Below are 25,549 nucleotides of genomic sequence, written 5' to 3'. Positions count from 1 at the left end.
CAGCTTTTTAGAGGGTTTGCCGGTCTCTGATGGTTTCACAAATATCAAAGATGACATTTCCATTAAAAATGGCCCAAATACTTTCATTGCATTTTAAGAACCTCAGACTTCAGAAAGAAGCCAAGATGTCTCTCTGTCTCTTCCGGTTGACCAGCAGTCACTGTCAAAGGCAATATCTACATGGCTACAAGATGTGATCTGATTTCATACACTTCAGTTGGTGATTCTAGAAATGAAACACCAAAAATGCTAATAACATTTTTCTGCCTGAAAATGAATATATACATTTATATTCCCCTGTGTATTAGTAAATTGTTGAATTTTTAGGAGGGTTAATACTGTGTTATCTTTAATAGAAACAGCAATTACAATAATGGGCACTTGTATAACACATCATGTTTTAGAATGTACTTCCTCACATTCTAATTTGATCTTCATAACGCCTCTGTGAAATAGAGAGGCATTCCATTATTTTCCATTTATTCTACAGATTGGGAATCTGTAGATAAGTTATGTAGAAAAGTTAAGAATCTGCACTGAATTTCTGATCCTTGATGATCATCTACTTTTGAGAGGCATGGATGTCTGAGTTAGACAAAAGCTTGGTACAAAACTTTGGTGTAAGAAAATGTGAAATGTTAGATTCTCATACATATATTCTGCTATGTTAGTTGACTACAAAAGTCACAATTCAACCTCTAGGATCTATGACAAGAACACCAGGTGGTTGATCAAGAGGACTGAGTGAACTATTCTGAAACTTAAATATTTCATCATAGATATTGGTCATGGATAATGAACACAACTAGCCGCTGAGAGCAAGAAAGCTCAGTGGTGCCCTGGTTCAAGAGCCACAGAAGATTCTGGAGTTTTCTCAGTGACCTTGGCACTGTGCAAAAGCTGTGGTCAGAGCGATGATTACAGAATGCAGAAGAGGATTCAAAGGTGAATGGTATTGTGAAGCAATGGCATGCTAGGATTCGGGCTTGGTTTTGCAAAGCTCTGCTTCTCTCAATTTCATGTACTTAGGAAGCACACTTGGATCTTGTTAAATTCAGATTTGAATTCGGCAGATCTGGGGGAGGCCTAAGCATCTGCAGTTTTTGCAGGCTCCTAGGTTAACACCATGGCTACTGGTCCACAGACCAGCTTTGAGTACCAAGATTATAAACAACCACACCAGGAACCTACCTTCCCTCTAACCCCAGTTCAGCCACCTCTACTTCTTGGCTTACAAATCCCAAGAGCTAGCATATGGGATGGGAACGGACTATTCTCCACTGCTTTATTTTACCATTTATCATCACCCTAGAGAAAATATGATTTAGTGTCTGCTACTCAGATGCCATTCTAATCCATTGCAGAGAGAGAAATATAAGTCGTGGACATAGAGGCTGTGTATCCACAATAAAAACATGCTTCTAAAATCCAAAACGAGCAGTCTAGATATACAGGTATTTCAGAGAGACAAAGCTTCATCCATCATGCAAAGAGGTGACCAAAATATTTCCTCTTTTGTTTGTTTGTTTAGAAAACAGTAGAATAGACCCGTGCCTTTGCAAGTAGGAGAACCCCTTCGTGGACTATGCTCCCCTCAGCTCCAACTCCTAGTTCAACACATGGTTTTACTCACAATGTCTCTGTTTACAAGTGACAGAGCTGAGTCACAGTGATCTCTGTGGCCACATGATACATTTGTCTATGCATGTGGATATTCTAATGTATTCTCTAATGAAGATCCTGTTTTCAGATCTTCTGAGATGTTTTCCCCTCATTATTAGGTACAGTAGAGTTTTATTATTCACAGATTCCCTATTTGTGAATTTACCTACTCACTAAAATTTATTTGTAAACCCCCAAGTCAATACTCACTGTTGCTTTTGCAGTTTGCCAATAAATGTAGAACAACCAAAAATCTGAGGTTGCCCAAATGCCTTCCCAGGTGAGGCTGAATAGGCACGAGGTGACGCTGTGCCTCTGTGTCTCAGTTCTCACGCTGTAAACAGTGTCCTTCTAGTGGTCTATTTAGAGCTATATTTTTCATGCTTTTGTGCCTTTTGTTAGTGATTTCACTGTTTCAAACATTACCCCTAAGAGTAATGTTGAAGTCTTATCTAGTGTTCCTAAGTGCAAGAAGGCTGTGATATGCCTTTTGGAGAAAATCTGTGTGTTATATAAGCTTTCTCGAGTTATGAGTTTTGGTGCTGTGGGCCATGAGTTCAACATTAATGCATCGACTATATATATATATATATATATATATATATATATATATGAGATTTAACCAAGAACATACACAAAACAAGGTCATGTATTGATGAGTTGATGAAAATGTGGTGATCAGACACTCGTAGGAACCTGGACCTGTATTTCTCCTAGCAGCCAGGGTTCAGATTTGCTAATTCAGTGTTTGCAGTGACTTTATAGAATATAACTACTGTGTTGAATAATGAGAATTGATTATAGTTGCATATATTACAACCTATAGATTCAAAGAAATCAAGTAACTTAGGATTAAGCATATAGGCTCTGAGTGCCAATTCCAGCTTTACATTTTACTACCTGGGAGCACTTCAGCCTCCATTTCCTCCTCTGCAATAATCCCTCATTCATAAGACTGTGATGACATGTAAAGGAATTGGTGCTTCCACAGAAAGTCACACATGGGGCACACTTAGAACAGGATCTGGGCAGACAGCAAACACTTGATAATATGAGCTGCCGCTATTGTTTATTATTTTATAGAGCATGAAACATCATAAATCTCCAGAAAAGTGTGTAATGTCACACAAGAAGCAGCTGAGATGAAGTAAAAACACAGTCTTGAGTTTAACACCAAATTCACAGGGGAGGAGTGAGATGTGTCTGGAACATGTATACAGCATGTGGCTGGCTGCTGCCCTAAATATAAAGTTATGGACTGTGTGTTGGGAGGCAGGATGGGATGGGTCAGTCAACAAGGGACGAGAAAAGGGGTGCCTTTGTGTGACTGCAGCCATTTCAGGTGTCAGATCTCAGATCCCTTGGTTTTGCAGCTTTTTATAGAAATGCCTGTGGAAACATAATGGTAGACAGGGGTGACCATAGTTCAGCATTTCAGACATATCATCTTTTCTCTCCAGTGCTGCAGGGGTTATGCTACAAATTGAAAGATCTAGCTACACGAAAGGGAGCTGACACATTGAGCCAGGAAGTCTTTTCTTCTGCAGAAAGCTCTGATCTTCGAGTTAGCCAATCTGGAAGGGGCAGATTTGACAAGAATAATTCCACATTTTGCACTTGCAGGGACTGCAGGCAAAACGAGAGAATGAGGACCACGTCCCGGATTGAAGAGCTAGGAGAATAAAAACCCCAAAAACCCCAAATGTGAAACTGGGATAGAGATAGGAGAAATTGGACGTAAGACATCCCTGGCACTGCCTACCTCTGCCAGTGGGGTAGCTTCATGCTTGGAGTTGGGAGTGGGCTCCTTGGAAGGTACCCCTTCTAATCACTACTCTCTGCACTGTGCTAACACATGCCTTCATTCTGATGTGGCATCCTACCCCAGTGAATGGAGCCACTGCGCTGCTTTTAGAAGCAACCTCTTAAAACTACTCACCCAGTTTTGCAAGAGGGAAGGCGCTGAAATGTGGGTCACTTGCCTTCTGGTATTCTAAGAGGGGTGGCATGGATGGAACAGAGGTTTTGCTAAAGATGAAAGAGGAAAGGGAAGTCATTTCCAAGAAGAGAGCTAGTGAGATGCCAAAGATTTTGAGTGTTTTAGGCACCCAATGGGGAGCTAAAGATAAAAAAAAATACTAAGTAAGAGTTTTATAAAAACAACCTATGAAGGAGAAAAAAACAGTTGTTACTGTGGGATGGGCACTGCTTTTCTAGAAAACACAAAGGCTTCCTTTCACGTCCTAGGAAGCAGGTCTGAATTCCCTCATTTTACCAGAAGAAAAACAAGCTCAGCAAAATTTTAACACTTACTCAAAATTATACAAGCCGTCAATGGCAGAGAACAGATTCAAACACATATCTGTAAAATTTGAAAGCTTAGGCTCTTTGTACACAGAAACCCCACAAAGAACAACAATAAAAGCTAATATTTATCAAGCACTTTATAAGTTTCAAACACTTCTTTACAGATTCTATATGCATCAATTAATTCAGTCTTCACAGCAACATGATTTATGCACAATTATACCTGCTTCATGAATACAGAACCCGAGACTTAGAGAAGGTAAGTAACTTGTTAATAAGTTGCTTTTAGAGCTCTGAAAAGAGACACATTTGAGGGACAACTGCCAGGGGTAAAGAGAAATTTTTACTAACATTTGAACTGGTATTTACACAAAGTCTCGATGTGTGGGTATTGGGGAGTGGCAGGAAGATAATGCCTCATTCCTAAGACTGTGGTAAAGTATAAAGGAATTAATGCATCCATGGAAAGTCACACATGGGGCACACTTAGAATAAGATCTGGGCAGACAGCAAGCACCCAGTAATATGAGCTGTCACTATTGTTTATTATTTTATAGAGCATGAAACATCAGAAAGCTCCAGAAAAGTGCATAATGTCACACACTGAACTGTAGAGAGCGGACGCTTGATTACTGCGAGGACTCCTGTCTCAGCCATGTTGTCACTGGGAAAATGAAGAACGAGCTAAGTCAGAGCAGAGGGACTGGAGGAAACAACCTTACATAAAGAAGGTCAGAAAAATCAGGCCAGGTTACCAGAAGGGAAGAGAGGACCCCCATGTCTTTGCAGCTCAGCACAGTGGCACTAAGCAAGATGTTTGCCACAAGCCAGATGCAGGACAGGAGCTGGGTAGGGGGGGCATGTAGTCCTTGGAAAGTCATCTCACTGCAAAGCCAAAGAAGTGGTGGGTCTGAGGCCCACTCAGAAGAGGTCTCCATTTTCCCAGGAACTGAAGTTTGGAAGAAAAGAGCTCAGGGCAGCCTGAAGGCTGGGAGTGCATGGATCAGGTGCCGTAGCCTCACGGACTGTGCATAAGGCCTGGAAGTCAAGGGCACAGAGAGGGCCCCAAAGGGCACCTGCTGCACGGAGCTAAGGAGTAGAATGGGGCAGTGGCCCCCTCAATGACTTGTCCCCCATCCCCTGAGGGGCCATGGGGACAGCTCAGGCACAGCCTGGTCACATGCTGGACCAAAGCTACTAAACGTAGAAGAGGCACTCGCCTGGACTGAGAGGCTGGTGGAGGCAAGGAGAGCTGTGATCCCACATATAGATACCTGTAGCAAGGAAGGCCTGATGCTTCCCTCCAATGGGTGGTGGCCAAAGTCTGTCTTTATGCTTCCCCAAAGCAAGAGGCTTCCACCACATGAGTCTACTAAGGATGGCTCTGTTTACAAGTGGCAAAGCTGAGTCACAGTGATCTCTATGGTCAAATTGGTCAAATGATGCATCTGATTATGCATATGGATATTCTAATATATTCCATAACCAAGCAAGTCTGTTTCCTGTTCAGCTATCCAGATCTTGATGGAATGCCCCCTTTCTCTGACTTTCAGCTCCAGGGCACAGTTGCATCTTGTGCTGACTGAGCCATGTAACTCCAAGCACAATTTATTTTAAGAGAAAATTGCCCACCTTTTAGAGTAAATAAAGTTGAGAGCAGAACCAGGCAACTTCATTTCCACTTCCTAGAGTAGCAACTGAAGAGTGAGCTTCCTTCAGCTTCAATTGCTCTTCTCAGAAAGTTTTTATTTAGCTTAATAGAAGAAAGCACAGTTTTAGACCAAAAGGAAGAAAATCAGACAAGGCAAGGCAAGTGAGTAAAGGACATTTCAGCTTTGACTTTTTTTAAATGTCCCTCCCTCTCTCTCTTCTCTGTTTTATTTGTATTCTTACCCACAATCAATTACTATATATATTATGAAGCATCAATATAATAAGGAAAGGCGTGGTATGCAAATAACAAAAGAGGAGGAATGGAACAAAATGAACTAAAATAGGCATCTAAAGCCATTGTTGTAAATCATATATCTTATAATAAATATCCACAGGGGAGCTGGGAGATAAAAATAGCACCACTGTGTGAAATAAGGACTGTGACTTATTTTCCGTAGAAGCTGCTGTTTCTCTGACAGTGAGAATAGACGCTAACAAAGGAACACACTAAGCATGGTCCCTTAGATGTCTTCCCTTTGTATGGTGTGTGTTGTATGTTATGTAAAGAGTTCACTTTGCCCACCTTCGTGCTTGATTTTTTTCTTTTTCCTTTTTTTCTTTTTTCCTTTTTTAGGATTAAAGGAGACCATCCTACATGGAGCTGTCAGGCATCAGTCAACGTGAGTTGAAATTAACCATAGTGAGTGACGCCCAGGAGGGTTTAATCTGAAGGGAAAATGAAGACAATTTTGTCCTAAGAAGTTTAAATGATGGCATAGACATGATTTATTTTCCCAAGCTTTAGTTCAAATAACCAACAGGACAGGAAAAAATGAAAGAATAAAAGGTTGTACATTGTATTTCCTGCTATATAGGTGTCTCAACCTAATGAGGCTGCTGGATCCTAGTTTGCTTCTGAATATCACCAGGGGTGATTATAGCTTGCAAAAGAAGACCCGAGAAAGGCATGCCTTCCTATGTCTTGGGCTGTAATTAAAGCCACAAGCCATCAGATAGCGAAGAGGCCAGCTGCAGCCCTTGAAACCTTTAGTACCCTTCCATTAAAAATAGATTACAGCACAAAATATGTACCAAAAATAATCCCAATAAAAATTTTGCACATTTGATTACTATAATTGATTTTTTTTCTTCTAGATATGAATAAATGACCCAGGCTAAATGCCAGTTCCTTGCAAAGAATTTCATTTAAGCTTCACTGAATTGAAAAGGCTCAACCAGACTCAACATTTCCAACTTCCTAGCAAGTAGCAGAAAATCTACCTGACAGTTGCTATGGCAACACGAACAGGAAGAGTGAACCACCAGCCTATAAATCCACAGAGAAACCTTTCTTAATTGGAAGGCCTTTAACCCACACATTTTTCTCATAGCTGCAGAGCTTATTTCTAAAGAGATTATTAAATTCCTCAATTGACTTATGAAGGATGCTTCCCACTATATTACTGTGCTTTGGGTTGCGATTCTTTATATCTGTTTCCAAAATTACAAAGCAGACCAGGGATAATAAAAGTTAACACAGATGTTTCAGTGAAAAATCCATATGATTTTCCGAAAATAACTTCAGCGGCAACACTGAACAAAAAGGATTCCAATACAAGAACCAAGATGGTGAAGACCTGTTTGTTTCAAAGCTGTATCTAAGTCACCAAACTTCTTCACTCCCCCTGATTCTGACATATTAATGCAGGTGGAAAATCCTGACTATACTTTCTAATATTTAAGAAGGCTGACCAAGTCAGAAATATGAATAAGTGAGGTGTTGGGATATGTTAATTTTATGCTCACCCTTGATTTTTAAAAATGTTCTTTGGGATTTGTTAGCAAATAGTAACTAGTATGTGGCTGGCTAAGCCAGAAACAAACACAACTAAACATCTCAGTGAATTTCAATTACTTTGGGGTAGTTGTGGTTAACAAATCCATTCTAGTAAGCCCTCACTTCATGTCATCTATAGGTTCCTGAAAATTGCAACTCTAAACAAAACTGTGTAGAGTGAAACCAATTTTACCATAGGCTAATTGACATAAACAAGTTACATTCCTGTGGCATATTTCTGGCCACAAAAACAATGCCAAACTTCTAAACAAAGACCAAAACCCTTCTAACGCTAAACATTAAACTAAATGTGAGCGGCATTTACATTTTTTAAAGATTCCTAAAAACAAGTCAGAGAATTATTTACCCAATTATTACAGTTCAGAGTCAACCTGGACAGGACACCATCCCATCACAGGGCTCACTCACACACACACCCATGCTCACTCAGATGGGGACACTTTAGACATATCAGTTCACCTAACATGCATATCATGGGGACGTGAGAGCAAACTGGAGTTCCCAGAGAAAATCCACACAGATATGGGGGGAATGTACAAATTCCACACAGACAGTGGCCCAAGCAAAGAATTTTTTTCTTCTCATCAATGTTGTAATGAAACACTGTGCAATGACATAACCACACTGGAGGACCTGCTGTATGTGATTAAATTTTGTCAAACAATCTATGTGAGGAGTGAGGGTTATGGCAGAGAGAGCTGAATATAGAAATCTACCCATGTCTACATTGTAGCTTTCTCCCCTTCCGTTCCGTTATATTAAAGAATCGTCCCTCCTCCTCCTCCCAGTCTAAGCCAAGGCCCTGCTTGCATCCAGTTCCCACCCCCTTTGCCTCTCTGAGATGCCTTCCCATAGAGACCTACCTTCTCCCCTTTTCCTTCTTCAACCTTTCCTTCACTCCTGCCCTTCTCACCCTCAGTATGTAAACATGTTTTGGTCTCCTCCAACCTTAAAAACACAAACCAGCAGAGCCTCTCAATCCCATACTCCACTTCCATACTGCCCTCTCTTTCTTCTCTCCTTTCAGCCTGGTATTTTTGAGAGTAAAGTTGCTCTTTTCCCTGTCTCTCCTTTCTTCCTTTCTGCCTTCCCTTCAGTTCTCTGAGAGATGTTCCCACTCCCGGCGCCCACATTCAGTCCCCAGAGTGACTGTCTTCTCATCCAGCATGGTGGATGATGACACCTGCTTTCTTTATGCACACTCTTTTTTCTTTTTCTTTTCTTTTTTTTTTTCAGATGGAGTCTCACTCTGTCTCCCAGGCTGGAGTGCAGTGGCATGATCTCGGCTCACTGCAACCTCTGTCTCTCAAGTTAAAGCAATTCTCCTACCTCAGCCTTCCAAGCAGCTAGGACTACAGGTGCACAACACCACACCCAGCTAATTTTTTTTTTTTTTTTTTTTTTTTGCATTTTTAGTAGAGACAGGGTTTCACCATATTGGCCAGGGTAGTCTTGAACTCCTAACCTTGTGATCCACCCACCTTGGCCTCCCAAAGTGCTGGGATTACACTGTGAGCCACTGCACCCAGCCTCTTTTATTGATTCCACGATAGGGCATTATCCTGGCTTGTCTTCCATCTTCTCCATTGTTCAGCCTCTGTCTCCTGGGTGATCTTCTTCAGGACCTTCTATGAGTCTCTTCTTCTTTTACTTTGTACCTCCCTTGGGTACCCTCAAACCTTCCCATGGCTTCCATTACTGTCAATACATGAACAACTCACAAATATTTATTTCAACCTCATAAAAAGCATAAAAACAGTATCTACCTCCTCGGGTTGTTGAGAGCATTGGAGACATTTAAAACTTGTCTGACACATTCCCAGAACTCAGCAGAAATGTGAGCTATTATTAGTATGTATTTGAGACGCCTTCAAGACAGTATGTGCAAAGCAGAACTGACTTCTCCTCACAGTGTTCCTTCCCATTGGTTCCTTCTCTGTAAATCCCCTACTTATTCTTTAAGCACATTTTAATCACTAATTCTGCCATGAAAGCCCCCTCATCCTTCTTGATTCAGAGGCCCCTCTTAAGGGCTATCAAGGCATGCTGCATTATTAAAGTTCATATCCAACTGCATTTTAATTGTCTGTTTATCTCGAAGAAGGCAAAAAAGTATATTTTTAATTATTATTTTATCTCCGGCAAATATGTATTGAAACATAAATAAAAGTGGATCAGCACACAAAATAAACCATTAAATAGAAATACTTTAACTTATTCCTTCATGGTTATCCTGAGAGGTTTTTGGTAACTTCTTGTTTCATCCTTCTCAATTCCTTTTATGATAACCTAGTTTGTGCCAATTAACCTTATGGAGGTGTCCAGGACTACTTTGGTTTTAAACAATGACATTGGAGAACAGGAAATTATCAAGTAATACAGAAGGTTGCAAAGTACGCTGAAAGGTTAAAGTTCTGATGCCTGCAAACGTACAGGCATCTACACAGACAATATTTTCTTAGCATTTGGACTGAAATCTCTCTTTCTTCTGAAAAATTATCTGGTGTTTACTCTGATCACTAATCACCTGTAGAAAAATAGTCTTTCTCTGAAACCGTTTGTTTCCCTGGTGAATCTATGTCCAGATGTTCTTAGACCTCTTTAGGGACCCACAGGCTGCTGCTACTGTGGGTCTGGGCACAGACTCAGAGTTTTTAGTCAATGAGTTCAGGTTGCAATTGAGGGAGAAGTCAAGGGACAGGGTAGTAGGCAACCTCCTTCTGACTGTCACTACAGAAACCAAAACATCCGTGGTCAGTATACACATGCAATTATCTCACAACTAATGAATGTGAGCAAGGTATGGTATCTGGAAGCCCTCCTGACTTGCAGGGAGGAGCTCGCATATTCACACGGCCTCATACACTCACACTCCTGAGGCTGTCTCCTTGCAGCTGGCTTTCTCATTCAAAGGTTCTATTTGTATTCTGTTTCACATACCTCCAACTTATAATACTTTGAAAGAGCCAAGGTGAAAGAGGCAGAAAGAAGCCCAGTACATGATAGTCTGATCTCTTCACCCAATAGAGAGAAACCATAGAAACTTCCATGACAGTCTACTTGGGGAAGGTATATGCCACTGTGGAGCGCTGATGGGCAAGTGGTCTGATTTTGAATCTAGCTTCACCTCTTGCTGGTGGTGTGACTTTGGGAAACTTTATTGAGCCTCAGCTGCCTCCCCTGTGAAGAAGAAACAATAGTACCAGCCTTAAAGGATTACTGACAGCATTATATGAAGTTAGGTGATAAGATTCTTAAGGTTAATATATGTTCAATAAAATAGAGCTACAGAAGGGATGAACCAAGCAGATGCTGTCTGCATGAGGTCATCTTCAGTGAACACTACTGCTAAACCTTCCACTGCATTGATCAAAGGGATGGGTGGATGAATTGGATAGTGTATTGTTTTACCACCTGGAACATCGTTTAGGATTTGAACACTAATAACTGTTAGCTTTCTCTTTAGCTCTGACCCTTGTCAGAGCACATCATTTCAAAAATATCTTTTGCAGCAGCTTGTTTTCTGTCTCCTCTTTAACATTTAGAAATAAAAATGTTAACTTGTTTATTGAAAAAACATAAAATGCTAAAGCAACCTTAGAGACAGATCTGTATATTGCAGGATAATTATGTATTGGACAAAAAGTAATTCTTCTGTATAAACTGTAGAGTCAGATTTTTTTTGTCTGTTTTGTTTTTCTCTAAAAAGAAAAAAAAAGTCCAAAAGCGTATGTCTAAGTAAGAGTGAATGTGGAAGTCTGATTCCCTGATTTGATCACTCCTCTGTGATTTACCTATGGACATTTGCCATATGATATTGCGGAACATATCCTCACATCAGGTAATTTAATCTTCATCATAATATTGAAACACATGTAGGTGTTAGATATTGTTTTAATTTTTACAAATGAGGACTTAAACTCAGAGACTTTTCATAATTTCACCAAAGAATTAGGCAGAATCAAGATTCAAACCCAGCTGACTGATCATTGAGAGTATTCTTTTTTCTGACACAGCCTAGTCCCATGATGTAATACACTTCACCTTCTTAGTATTACAGTAGTTTTATAATCTCATGTTCTTTATGCTTCCTCCTTCCCTGTCTCCTCCTTCCTCTTTTTGCACAAGCATATTGTTCCTACTTGAAATACCTACCTTTCTGCCTAATTTATTAAGTTTAGTATAGCTTCTGTCTGCAAAGACGTTGGGAAAGTATTATTGCTGAAAGGGGGTCTTCCTCTAGTGCAGTGCTCTCACCCTAAAACCACTGTCTTAGCCTCCTTACCCCTTTCTGCCCAAAGGTATGCATAAATCCTAAGCTTAGGTAAGAAAATGTGCATGCTCTACTCCCATTTTCCTTTACAATTTTAGTTTCATGTCTACATTGTGTAAAATCATCTATCTATCTATCTATCTATCTATCTATCTATCTATCTATCTATCTCTATAAAATTATGGACTAGGAGACTTCAAACATTAGGAATATAAACTTTATCACAAATCCAAATCATGTTTATAAGCTTCAATATCCAGCATTTCACAAGCAGAATTTTTTCCTAGTAGTAAATAAGATCCACATATATGCAATACTTTAAAAACTATTTTCCAATGGTTGACTACACAGATAACAAAAGAAAACAAATTGAGAAAGCTAGAAAGTACCGCAATCTGCAGGTTGGAAAACAAAATGTTTTGAGCAAAAAAGGGGTCACATGACACACTTACTGGCTTCAATCAACCTAAGGACCCATCTCTAAGATACATCTAAAACTGAAAATAATTATCCTTTTTTTAAAAACCTCTTGCTGACAGTTTTATGTGTGTGTGACGTATACTTCTAAAGAAGCCACAAATTTCTATTCCTCTAACTTGTTTCTCAAAGAGGACTTAATGAAAATGAGAGAGGACCTACCAGCACCGTCACCTTTATTCATTAATTTGGAAAAGTACATTTGTCTTGACGTTCTTTCCTTCCCCTCCCTGTTCCCAAAAAGGAGGCTACACCAAGTGCAAGGATGCAGTGTTATTTATAGAACTGAATGAATCATATTCTTACAGTACATAAGCCTTTCAGTTGCTTTAGCAACCTGGGGAGCTATATTAACTCTGAGAGATTCTGCCCCCTCTGTAGTGTTCAAATTGCTTCAAAATGTTAAACTCAATCTTCTTCAGTTGCCCTTAACAATGGGATGGGATAAGGAATTAATATTTTTGAGACTCACAATATTCCTGGGAAAATGGTTATCTTAGAAATGAAGTCTACAGATGAAGTAACTTTCCTGCAATCACAGAAGTCAGTTAGGATTCAGAGCCAGATCTATTCATGGTTTCAGTTGATCCTTGTGTTATTTTACAGACATAATTAATTGTTTTAGATCGAATGCAATTACATGTTAGAATATACCTTAGGTTCCAGTTTTCAGTGATTGCAGAGTAGCTTGTACGGGACAGTTTCCTGCTAATAACAGTTATATTGAAAAAGTTTGAAGGCACTGAAGAATGACCCAATTCAGGTAGAAGCTGGAGAGGATTCAACTTGTGCGAGGAAAACACAATGGGTGAAATCTGGGCAACACAGCTTTCCCCTGAAGACAATTCCCAATATCCCCCACCAGGAATGGATACAATCAAGCATGGAAACACAGTTTTATTAGCCTGATGAGGCAGAGGATAAAGTCAGAGGATGCAAAGTGGCTGGAAATTGAGAGAGGTAGAAGGAATCCCAGAAAGAATGAAGAACCCCCAAATTGGCCTGTAAACTCCCTTCAAATACCTTAAACCATGAACAGTGTATTTGTGAGATGAGGCACCAAGGGGCTCAGGAGAAAAGAGCCATTTAAAACTGAGCCAGTGAAATGAGATTTCAGTAGCTGCCCACTACACAAGAGACTGAAGTATGATAAGAAATCAGGTCCCATTAAGTTACAGTGGCTTGGAAAATGTTTTGAGCTTTTCACTGAACTCCCAAAAGAGTTAGGAGTACCACAGGCAAAACTAAGAGATTCACATAAGAATTAAGGGAAAAAATAAATAGACCTACCCTAACAAAGCTTGAAAACAAGTATCTACCAGTTCAAGTTGATTTGTGGTAATTTAACTCCTACTAGAATGAAACTATTCATTCCTTTGAGAAAGATAATAGAATCCAGAGTTTCACCAATACATAATCCATAATTTAATTTTTTTAAATGAGAAAATATACAAAAAGAAAAATCAATCTCTAAAACTAGACCTACAGATAAAGCACAAATAGGAATTTGCAGTTGGGAATTTTTTAGAAAAAAACTATGACAAATCCTATAAATAATCTATAGAAATAATGAATTTAAATATATAAGTAGAAAAACATGATGATAAGAGTATGAAGGAAAGAAGGAGGTGTAAAATTCCTATATTAGTCATTAAGTGATATAATAGTAATGCCAAGGTAGATTTTGCTAATGTGGATATATGTACTATAATCCCAGAGAAAAAATGTTAAAAAATGCAAAGCAATTTGAGTAAGAAACAAGTAGAGGAAATGGAATGGAAAAGCGAAATATTTTGATTAACCAAAATAAGACAGGTAAGGAGAATTAAGGAACAAATAAGAGGAATATGAGAAAATAATAATTATGTTAATACTTACATTAAATATTAATAGACACTATAGGTAAAAGGTAAAATATACATTTTACCTATAGTGAGCTCATCCTTCAAATATTTCAAGGCATATTAGCAATAACAATCACAGGCTTGACATTTTTAGCAACTACTTATAGTAAAAATCTGCTATAAAATTTATGAATGACTGAAAGCTGAGAAGTTTGCCAATTTGATTTGCTAATAAAATCACTGTAAAGAGGCACCAGCCAACCCTTTTCATCACCCTGGATCAGAAAGATGGGCTAAACGTAACAAGATGAAATAAGTTACAGCATAGGGGAGACCTAGATTAATAATTTGTATGAAAAAGACTGTAAGATCAACATGGTCTAGTAGGATGTGCATCCGATAATAATAGCAAATACTCACTTGGGCTGCAATAAAAGAACAGGGTAAGGGAGTCAATGAATAAGTCAGCTTTCTGGGCATCACATGGGCCAAGGCATGCAGTATGTGCTCAATTCTAGGTTACGTGAAGGGGGACATTATCAATTAGAATACATGAAGAAGACAATGAATAGGATAGTGAAAAGCAAGGCATTAATGTCCATCAAGGGTAAACCTATATGACAAAAGAACAATTCAGCTAGTTCTAAAAGGATGCATGAATATATACTATTTGAAGGACCAACATGAGAAAAAATACATTAGTTTTTAGTTTTCTGTGTAGCTTTAAAAGCTCCCACCTCCTCTCTGTTTCTGTAACATTACATATACACAGTATGACACATGGTCTTATAATTTGTGCACACCAGGTAGGAAGAGAGATTTTGTTCAAGTTATCATTTAATGAGGTGCTGCTTACTTGACCTGTGTTCTCCAAGTACCAGAATCTTGGGTGCCATTAAGTAACTATCATTGGTTTTTTACTCTGATCTTTCTCATGGCTATTAGTTGACTAACATGAAATACTCAATACATGCATTTCAAAATAATGGATGGAATCTCTCCATATACCTTGCAGGTATGTGTTGGATATATGTGCATATGCATGCAACTTTGTTTCCAGCAGTCAACTGACATGACCAGTTGATGGATGTGACTATGACAAGTGTCTCTGGCCTTGGCTGCCTAGAGTTCCTTATTTCCTCAGCTGGATTCTGCTTTAGTTAATTTTCTGTGTGACCTTAAATGGAGGATGATGTTAATATGGTTACTCTCTTCAGTCAAGGTCAGCTATAAATACCAGAGAATCTTTGGCTTCCCACGATTATTCAACTTCCAACATATCAATAAATAGAATCTACATTTATGTAGCTCTAGATTTTTTTTTTTTGAGACAGAGTCTCATTCTGTTGCCCAGACTGGAGTGTAGTGGATGCTCTCGGCTCACCGCAACCTCTGCCTCCTGGGTTCAAGCTATTCTTCTGCCTCAGCCTCCCAAGTAGCTGGGACTCCGGGTGCCCAGTACCATGCCTGGCTAATTTTTGTCGTTTTAGTAGAGACAGGGTTTTGCCTACTTGGCCAGGCTGGTCTTGAACTCCTGGCCTCAAGCAGTCCATCTACCTCAGCCTCCCAAAGTGCTAGATATTGTTCCTTCTACTTTGCTTTTTCCTCAGTACTAGCAGAATATGTGCATTTATATTTACATTTACATTGAAAGAAAATGAAGCTCCCATGGAAATGAATTCTCTCTTGCAGCATGGCAAGGTGGCTAAGAATGCAGACTTAAGAGTCAGTCAGCCACCATGAAAATCCGGACCTTGCTGCATATCGGTTGCAGGACCCTGGACGTGTTATTAACCACCTTTGGTCCCCACACTGACCTCAAAGTGTTGGGCTAGTATCAAATGATTTAATAATATAAAGTGCTTAGAACACTGTCTAGCATATAACAAGCAGTTATTATTTTTATTCCTTTCTGAATAAATACATCTGGAATGCCATCTGGCATGAGTAGTTTTTACATAATATACCGGTTGTCAGTCAATGTGCCTCTGGAAGTAATATATTTAGGCAAACCCTTGGTCATACTGTACAGACTTTTTTTTTTAAATTGCATTCTGCTTGGTAAATATAAGTGTCTATAATGACTTGTCTTCACGTCCTTTGTTCTCTATTAACTTGAGAGCTTCTTGAAGTTAGAGACAAGGTCTTACATTAACTAGAATAGAGCTAAAAAGTATTCAAAATCTTCTTGGATAAATAGTTTTTGAAGTTAGAGGGAAGCACTATTCATTTAATTTAAGAAAGAAAGAACAATATAAGTTGTATCAAAATATGTACCTCCATTTAATGAGTACAAAAGCCTGTAATCTATATATCAAGAATATTATGAAAAGATTCCAATGCTGGAGCAGAAATTTAAAAATCACCTCCCTCTATTTCTAAGATTTTACTGCTCCCCTTTCTGTTCCTTGCACACACATTTATTAAGAACTTATAATTAACCAAGCATTCCACTAGAAAGTGGGAGAACAGCCAGTGATCACAAGGAACTTTCTCGACTGAAGATAAAAAAGCGAACAGTTTGAGTAAATAACCCAAACTTTAATAGTGGTAATCAAGTCTATCCTAAAATATCAAATGGGAGGTCACCTGAATAAGTGAGTATTGAGATAAGTAATGAAGGATGAGGGCAGCCAGCTTCAGGGACGCCTTGCAGGCAAGAGGGTTGGAACTTTCACACAAATAAGCTATGAGATGATGGAAGTTATGTCTATAACCACCCTTCTCAGATGGGAAACTAAGACATAGAGAAACACAAAGAATGTCTTATTCTAAGGATTTTACTAGTAATAGAATTAAGAAGAATGTCCAGTATTTTAAAGCTCCATCCTCCATTCTACACAGCTGTGTCTTGCCATAAGCACATGACATTTTAGACCTAATTCTGTACCACGTCTAAGATCTGACTTTATTGTATTAAAATTAGTCTTCATAATAACAAACAGTAACATATATTCCAATTAATGTTAATAAAAAATAAAAATTTGCATAATCCCTTCAGGCATGCAGGAACATGTTAACATTCCCCATCTAACGTCTACTCACTTTTCAGAACATGGCGGTTTACCAAAGGGCATTCGTGTGAATGGCTGGACATCTGAGTATAACCTTTCATTTCTTCTTTTGGTCTAGTTCAGTGGATTTTAATGTTAGGGTTCATAAGAATTTCAGTCTTGGCCTACGTGCAATCAAATATGCCACACACTAAAATCAATTTATGGAATAATTTGAGAATTTTCAAGATTAACTTGACTGCACAAAATTTTCACTTATTGACCTAACTTTAGAATGAAAACCTGCAAAAAAAAGTTTCCTTACTCTTCTGTTGTTTCATGTGTTGGCTATTCTTATCATAATTACCAAGTTTATTGGATGTACTTTTTTTCTTTTAGTTTTGGGCAGTTATTCCTAAAGACCCTTGATGCAGTAGGTTGATTTTATTTAACATTAAAATGGCTAATCACATGGTTGTAGTGCTCATCTTTGATGACTTCCACAATATCCCCTCTTCCTGTGCCTGAATGTACTTTCCTGAAAATACCTCCAACGAAACTCCTTGTAAAGACCACATTCTGCATATTGTCATGTCAAGAAGGCCATTACTGGTAAGAATGGCAGGTAATTTCATTCTTCTCAGCCATGACAAACACCCAAATCCCATTATGAAATTGTTTAGAGGAGAAACTTCAAGAGAGGCTTCATGTAAGACTTTCACAAAGCAGACAGTGAAAAACAGAAATGGCAACTCCTATATACTGTAGCAATCCAGTTTTGGAAACATACCTTCCTCTCATATGTGGATGGCTATACTCGCCTCCCACACCATACTCTTTCCTCAAGAAACATCGGTTTTACACCCTTACTTATTTTTTTTCTTTGCAATGTACTCCTTAAGGTCAGGGCCAGTTGTGATTTTCAATGACACTTTGGCAAATTTTATAAATTTGCTCATTTAATATATATGGAGAGCATACCTAGTACACAGAGCCTGAAAAGCTGTGACACTCTACATGGGACAATCTCTTGCAGCTGGGGTTCCCAGGTGTGCTATAGCTGTTGCCAATAAGATTTCCTCCTTTGAATCTTGCATTTGAAGGAGTCAAATGAGACAGGACTTGGGCATGCATTTACAGGGGACTGTGTCATGGACAGTGTTGCGCAGATCCAGCGGCCTGGCTGGGACTTCCCTAGGTCTACAGCCAACATGATCAACATGGTCTGAGCAAGGTAGAAGCACATGATAGCTCTTTTGGTGACTCAGAACTGCAATGTGGTTTTGGGAATCACTCTTTGTAATGAAGCTGCCCTCGCAGGGTTAATGAGAATTACAAGCTGGGCATTAGGCAAAATTCTAGTTAGGCACTGAACCCAGTGCACTGGTACACTTTGACTTGCTTCCCTGTTGGGGCTAACCGGGAGTCACATAGCACTCTGACCACCTGCTTCCCCATTGATCGTATAGACAGAATCTCTGATACTGAACCTTTTTACCTAAAAATTGCTTAAGGTGTTTTTCAGATCCTAAATTCTAGCAAAACACAGGACGTCAACTGATCTTAAGACCTGCCACCCCCCCCACCCCTGCCCAAAGAGTCAACACAGCACAGGAATGCGATTTCTTCATCTCCCTGCCAGTGAATCCACTCCTTCCTTCTTGACCAATCAGCAACCCCAGACTTGAGGTTCTAAGTCATTTCATACCATTTATGCTCAAACTTCATTCAATAATAAATGTCTTGTTGCTTAAACTATCTAAGATAGTCTTTTCTCAGAAATGGAACCCTTCCCCACATACTCCAAGAGGGACATTACAGACAATCCCCAAATGGAGAATTCCTGAAGTGGCAGGGTTCCCATGCTTCTCTGTGTTCTTTGTAGATTTAGCACATGATCCTCTGCTTGGTTGAGTCCAGGACAGTTTCACGTGCAAATCTGGTGAATAGAGAGGTCAGTCAGTGAAAGGACATTTCACTGTGCCTCACAGGGAGGGAAACTAGTGAAAACACTGACTTTTCCAGCAGCACACAACTCTTCTCCAGTCCTGGAGAAGAGGGCCACCTCATCAGTAGAAGGACAATGAAAAGTGGCTGGAAAGACCCACCGCTTAGGGTTAGGTTGGCCCGCAGAACTGGAGAAGAGTTACATGTTGCTGGAAAAGTCAGCGTTTTCAGTAGTTTTCCTTCCTGTGAGGCACAGTGAAATGTCCTTTCACTGACATCTCTAGTCACCAAATATGCAAGTTTTAGGGTAGAATGGTGCCCTCTGACCCTCAAGACTGGCATTGGAGAAGCCAATTATCCTCTTCTGATCAAGCCCACACCTTGGCAAGCTCAGTAGCATCGCTCAGTATCCAGAAAGCCTTCTTCCTCACACATACAGTGCTGATGCTCTACACATTAGCAGGTGAATGTATTTTTTAAAGCGATTGAAGGTGTAAAATATTATCTTAAAAATCGCTCCATAGCTTCCCTTTGCAATTTACCTCATTATTCTTTTAGTTGGGCAGTTATTCCTAAATACCCTTGATGCAATTTTATGTTCATTCTTTCTTATCTAGGGCTCGTTAGTATAACCTAAGGCAATTTGGGTTATGTATAAGTCATTTTAATTTGCATAATGAGCCCCAGCGCCTCTCTAGCGTGAACTAAGAACTAAGGAAAAAAACTGATGGCTTCAAGAGAGCTGAAAAATTGTTTCTTTTTTTTTTTGGTTTGGTGAGGGGATCCTTTTATAATCTTCTAATCAGGGCTGATGACAATACAAAGTGGCAGAAAAGGCCAAGCCAATGACACCAGATTAGGGATTGCACAAAAGTTCACTCCATGAGGCACAAGATGCCACCTTTGTAGTGAAATCAGGTTTTCCTTTTACACATGACCTTTGAGAAGCCTACAAGGTACCCCCAGATAAAGCTTTAAGGAACAGCTATTTCTATTTGTAGAAAGCGGATCTGAAACCGACGGCATAAACCTAAAGGAGAGAACATCTCTGAACAGGTGAATCGCTACAGAAACATAGTGCTCAGATGGACTAGCAGTGGTAATATACAATTTGTACTTTCTTTCCTCCATAGCAAACACATAATTATCAAAGTGTCCTATACAAATTATGTTCATGACCCCACTTGATGCTAAGACAAATCTATTGAGTTGATGCTATTATTACCAGCACTTTAGAGATTAGGAAATGAAGGCTTAGAAATAGTTCATAATTTACCCAGGTCATGCAACTAGTGAGTAGTTGAACCAGGATTACAACCTAGGCAAACAGACTCCAGTGCATAAACTTCTAAGTAGTACACCATACTACTTACTATACATAAGTCTTACCATCTAGAGTGCTCACAGAACTGTACATGGATAATCTGGACCATTGAGAATATACTCATCAGACACTAGATAAACACACCAACATGACACCATGGCAAACTACACTCAGTCATGAGTGACAGTAGCAGCAACCATGTAAAAATAGGTTTGCCATTTCAAAAGGGCAATGGGACATACTTTTGGTGTGGACCCAAAGATCTTCTATTCAGGAATGACTTTGCCACTTCTTAAGAAATGATGAGAAACTTATTTTAGAATAAAGAGAAGGGTTTTTTTCCTTTATATTATAATGCCATCTAATAGATTATAGTCGAATTCCTTTAAAACGCAGGCTGTATACACCTGTGAGGATGTATTTTCAACCTTCTAACAGTGAGTTTCAGTCAAAAGAAATCTGAAAGAATGACACTTGAAGTGACCTGGGACTTTCTTCCACAGATACATCTGCATCCAATGTCACATTGAAAGGATGATGAATACGGTGGTAAACTGTGTGCATCAACTTGACTGAACCACAGGATGCTCAGATATCTGGTTCAACATGGCATCTGGGTGTGCCTCAAGAGGGTTTCTGGATGAGATTAGCATTAGAATTGGTAGATTGAGTAAAGCAGATGTATGTGAGCCTCATCCAACCCACTGAAGGCCTGAATAGGACAAAAATCAAAAAGGCAGAGTAAGATTGAATTCTCTCTCTACTTGACTGCTTAAGCTGAAACATCAGTCTAATACTCTTGGACTCAGACTCATACTGTTGACACTCTTGGTTCTCAGATCTCTGTAATATCGATAGGCTAGGGGAGGTTCCCACATGCCAGTAGGACCTTGACCCCAGTCAGTGCTCAGGTTCTTGACACCACTGTAAGAAGGAATTCAAGAATGAGTCAGAAAATGGGGAACATATGGAGATTTATTGCAAAGCAAAAAGTATATACTTTATTTTAAAATACTTTCTTGTATACTTAGGAGAATGAGTAACATAATGAAGTTTGAGGCTTCTACCTTTAGGGGTTTCTTTAACTAAGGGCTAAAATATTCATGGAGATTCCTGGAAAAAGAAAAAGATTTCTCACAACTGAGGCGTCCCCCATTTTTACACAAAATATAGGTGTTCCCATGTATCAGTCTATTCTCACACTGCTAATAAAGACATACCTGAGACTGGGTAATTTATAAAGGAAAGAGGTTTAATTGACTCACATCAGTATGTCTGGGGAGGCCTCAGGAAACTTACAATCATGGGAAAAGGGGAAGAAAACACATCCTTCTTTTCATGGTGGCAGCAAGAAGTACTGAGCAAAAGAAAGAAAAGCCCCTTATAAAACCATCAGATCTCCAGAGAACTCACTGTCATGAGGGTAATTGCCCCTGTGATTAAATTGCCTCCCAACAAGTCCCTCCGATGACATGTGGGGATTATGGGAATTACAATTCAAGATGAGATTTGGGTAGAGACACAGTCAAACCATATTATCCTGGAACTGTCATGTCACTGACAGGTGTGTGCTTTAGTATGTTAATGAGCATATAATGAAGTTCAGGTGAAACTAGGTCCAATCCAGCGTCGTGCTGAGTCCAGTCTGTCTTAGTCAGCTTAGCTCATACTCTGGTTTTCAGGGTCTTACTGAACCATAACTCATGCAGCTATTTCAACAGTTTGCTTTGTGCGAGTATGTGAACCTGCTGTCTGGATTGTTCTATCCTCCTGTGACCATCCTGTATTATTCCTGTGTCATTTGGACTCAAAGTAGAATTTACAGCATAGATTTTCCTGAGTCTTAATGCTTATTGATGATAGATAATGAGATTTCCCACCCACCATAATCCCTAAGCCAATTCTTTGTAATAAATTTCATTATATATTCATTATATCATATATATTTATTATATATAAAACATATATATATTAGATATACATTGTATATTAGCTATATATAAAATATATAATATATATATGTAATTATATATGTCTAATATATTATTCATTATATATATCCTATTGGTTAAGCTTCTCTGGAGAACACTGACTAGCACAGTGGTCATCATGATTCTTGTGATTGGAGTATAGCATGATGTAATTGAAAGAATGCCATTTTTCAGGTTAGACAATCCTAAATTTAAATTCTTGCTCCATCATTTACTAGCTTAGTGAACCTGCATACATCACTAAAACTTTCTAAACTTCAGTTTCCTCAGCTTTAATATCCTTAGAAAAAGAATACTCCAAGGAAGTTTGATAAAAATATCAAAGAGGTAACATATTAAAATCTACTCACATATCAGTAGATTACCACACTCTGTGTGTGGGATATGTGGGAGCTAAAAATTAAATAAACTGAACTCATGGAGAGAGTGGAATGATGGTTACCAGAGGATGCTAAGGGCAATAGGGAGTGTGGGATAAAGTAGGGGATGGTGAATGGGTACAAAATACAGTTGGAGAGAGATCCAGTATTCAGTAGCACAATAGAGTGACTATAATTAACAATTTATAGTATATTTTAAAATAACCAAAAGAATGGAATTAAAATATTTCTAATACAAAGAACTGATAAATGCTTGAGATGGTGGCTACCCCAATTCCCCTGATTTAATCATTACATATTGTATGCCTATATCAAAATATTACATGTACACATGTACCCCACAAGAATATATAATTATTATGTATGCACAATTAATTTTAAAATGTCAAGGAAAAAGAAGTGATGAGAAAAGTATCAGCTAACATGTTGAATGATTAATTTATATATCATCTCCTTGCTTAAGAGAGTAGAAGGACTTGGAGGAGATGGAAGTTATTTTTCCTCTCCTGACCCCCAAAATGTGGCTGTGTTTAGTTTTTTTGAGTTATGAGGTCTTGGCCTCAAATCGTTGTTATCAACTTATATAAGAGGTAAATGCAAGCCAAGCCTAGGAAGAGAGAATTCTGGAAAGCATCCTACCATACCAAGATGTCGTTAATACTAATTGTAGCAGGGATTATGAGTGCCTTGGGTGCTGGCAGGGCTTCAGGCATGGATGAAACATTGAGACCTTAAGACAAGAAAGGGGAGCTTCTGCGACTCTTACTCAGAGCACTGGTGCCTGCCAGACAGTGGTGGCCCATGCCTCATATACCAATAATGAGGATGCAGGACTCCAACCCTGCCCTGCCCATAGAAGCCCAGGATTCTTCTGTTACACCTTGGGAGAGATTAAGGTGACTTGATAGTGATGGAGACTGAATTTTTTTCTTAACCAGGGAAGTAGAAACTTATAATAGATTAAATTTGACAGAAAAGAAAAAAAAAATACAACTATTTCAATGTGTATATGGTGAAATAATTTTATAGCAGATTAAATTTGGCAGAAAAGAAAGAAAAACACAATTATTTCATTGTGTATAAGGTGAAATAATTTTTATAATTATAGCATCCCTTTCATAGGTTCAAAAAGCATAGACTATTTTAAAATGTTTGAACATCAAGCACTCATTCTCTTGTAGTAGTGAAAAATTCCATACTCCCATCCCCAAAAGTAATGTCTAAAGGGTTAATTTTTAAAAGTTGGCTGGGTGCAGTGGCTCATGCCTGTAATCCCAGTACTTTGGGAGGCTGTGGAGGGCGGATCATCTGAGGTCAGGAGTTTGAGACCAGCCTGGCCAACATGGAAACTCCATCTCTACTACAAATACAAAAATTAGCTGGGCCTGGTGGTGGGCCTCTGTCATCCCAACTGCTTGGGAGGCTGCGGCAGGAGAATCGCTTGAACCTGGGAGGCGGAGGTTACAGCAGTGAGCTAAAATCGCGCTGCTACACTCTAGCCTGGGCAACAGAGCAAGATTCCATCTCTAAATAAATAAATAAAAACAAAAATAAAAAGGAGGAGGAAAACATAAGGAACTTCATTATGCGCAGTTTAGATATGGTTTCTGTCAATAGAAATGAAAGCTCCAATTCCTAGGTGTTAAGGCAGGAAGAACAGTAGAAAACAAGAGAAATAACAATGGAAAACCTGGCGCTCTTCTAAGTGTAAGGGACACAGACATATGACCTCCATTTTTGTAGATGTGGAGACCCACACAGGATTTTGAAAATTTGTCTCTCTTGTACAACTCACAAGCAGCAAAAATGTGATTTCTGACAGTATGTTTTCTTACAAACTATTGTTTTTTTCTGCCATCCCATAATTGTCTAAGGTGCCTGGTGCTCCCCTGGGGGAGAAAGTTATGAGGAAACTCTAAGATACTTAAAATGAGTTATTGAAATGTTATGTCACCTGCCTGTTAGCGGGGAAATTCTAAATTTGAAAAGGGCTGAAAGAATCTTTCTAAAATTACAGATTTTTAACGATGAGACTTGAATTTTAGGGACAAGAAACATGAGTGATTGGAAGAAAGGATCACCCAGAAGAGGCTCTGTGGTACTGACAGCAGCCCCACGGCCAGGGGTGAGCTGTCTTGGGAAGAGTCACACAGGGTTTCCAGCTCTCAGCTTGCAGCGCAGGCATTCATGCTGCTCACATATGTGGCTTCTTGCTTTCATTTGAATGATAGAAAAGGCTTTAATTTGTTGGGGCAAGGATAAATTACAAGGAGACAATCCAGCTGTTGTAAATTATACACATTCTTTCTGTGTTATCTCTTAAGACACTTACATGGGAATAGGAAGTTCTATTATCTTTGTCAACTCAAAGTTTCTTTTGTTTTCTCTGAAACAGAGTCTTGGCCACATCAGCAGCCACCATCATGCCTTTCCCTGTTAGGAAATTTAACCAAAGACCAAACCGAAGCTGGACATCTCACCAGTGCATCGGGAAACACAGGCCACATTTATTTGTCTTTTTCCCTTTTTTCTTCTTGATTCCTTTCTGATAACATTTAACACATTAAGAAAAAAATAAGCAGGAAAGATGCAAATGTGAAAAATGCTAGCAAAGTAATTATAGTAGTTCTTGAAATACCCAGAGAGGCTGGGTAAAAAATTAGAATGCTTATATATGAAGAAGCCAGGCAGCATTGCTAATTTTAGAACAGGACGTCTCTTTTCCTTATTCTACCGCCTCAACCACGGTAAGCAATATTTCCAGCAAGCAAGTCAGACACAAACAATACATAAGCAGGTGAAATAAATAAAATGAAATGATGCTTTGGACTTCGGAGGGC

The 25,549-nt window shown here is 39.1% G+C and overlaps 1 long non-coding RNA gene across 3 annotated transcripts in view; it reads left to right on the top strand.

The window, feature by feature from the left end:
* LOC105710922 (uncharacterized) overlaps nucleotides 1-8,845 on the top strand; it is an 89,017-nt gene extending 80,172 nt beyond the window's left edge. For 2 of the 3 annotated variants that reach the window (XR_001105924.3, XR_010339696.1), the window contains 5 exons: nucleotides 780-945; nucleotides 4,134-4,228; nucleotides 4,527-4,700; nucleotides 6,257-6,302; nucleotides 6,778-8,845. This is a non-coding gene — a long non-coding RNA (uncharacterized LOC105710922). Of the gene's footprint in view, nucleotides 1-779; nucleotides 946-4,133; nucleotides 4,229-4,526; nucleotides 4,701-6,256; nucleotides 6,303-6,497; nucleotides 6,726-6,777 lie in introns of those variants that run through there. The other variant, XR_010339697.1, reaches the window with a different exon arrangement.
* The last annotated feature ends 16,704 nt before the right edge of the window (nucleotides 8,846-25,549 follow it).

The sequence above is a fragment of the Aotus nancymaae genome, unplaced genomic scaffold (assembly GCF_030222135.1).
Source record: "Aotus nancymaae isolate 86718 unplaced genomic scaffold, 86718_ANA_hifiasm-v0.15.2.pri h1tg000083l, whole genome shotgun sequence".
Taxonomy (NCBI): domain Eukaryota; kingdom Metazoa; phylum Chordata; class Mammalia; order Primates; family Aotidae; genus Aotus; species Aotus nancymaae.
The sequence above is the reverse complement of the archived record's forward strand: the minus strand, read 5'-3'. Positions and strand labels throughout refer to the sequence as shown.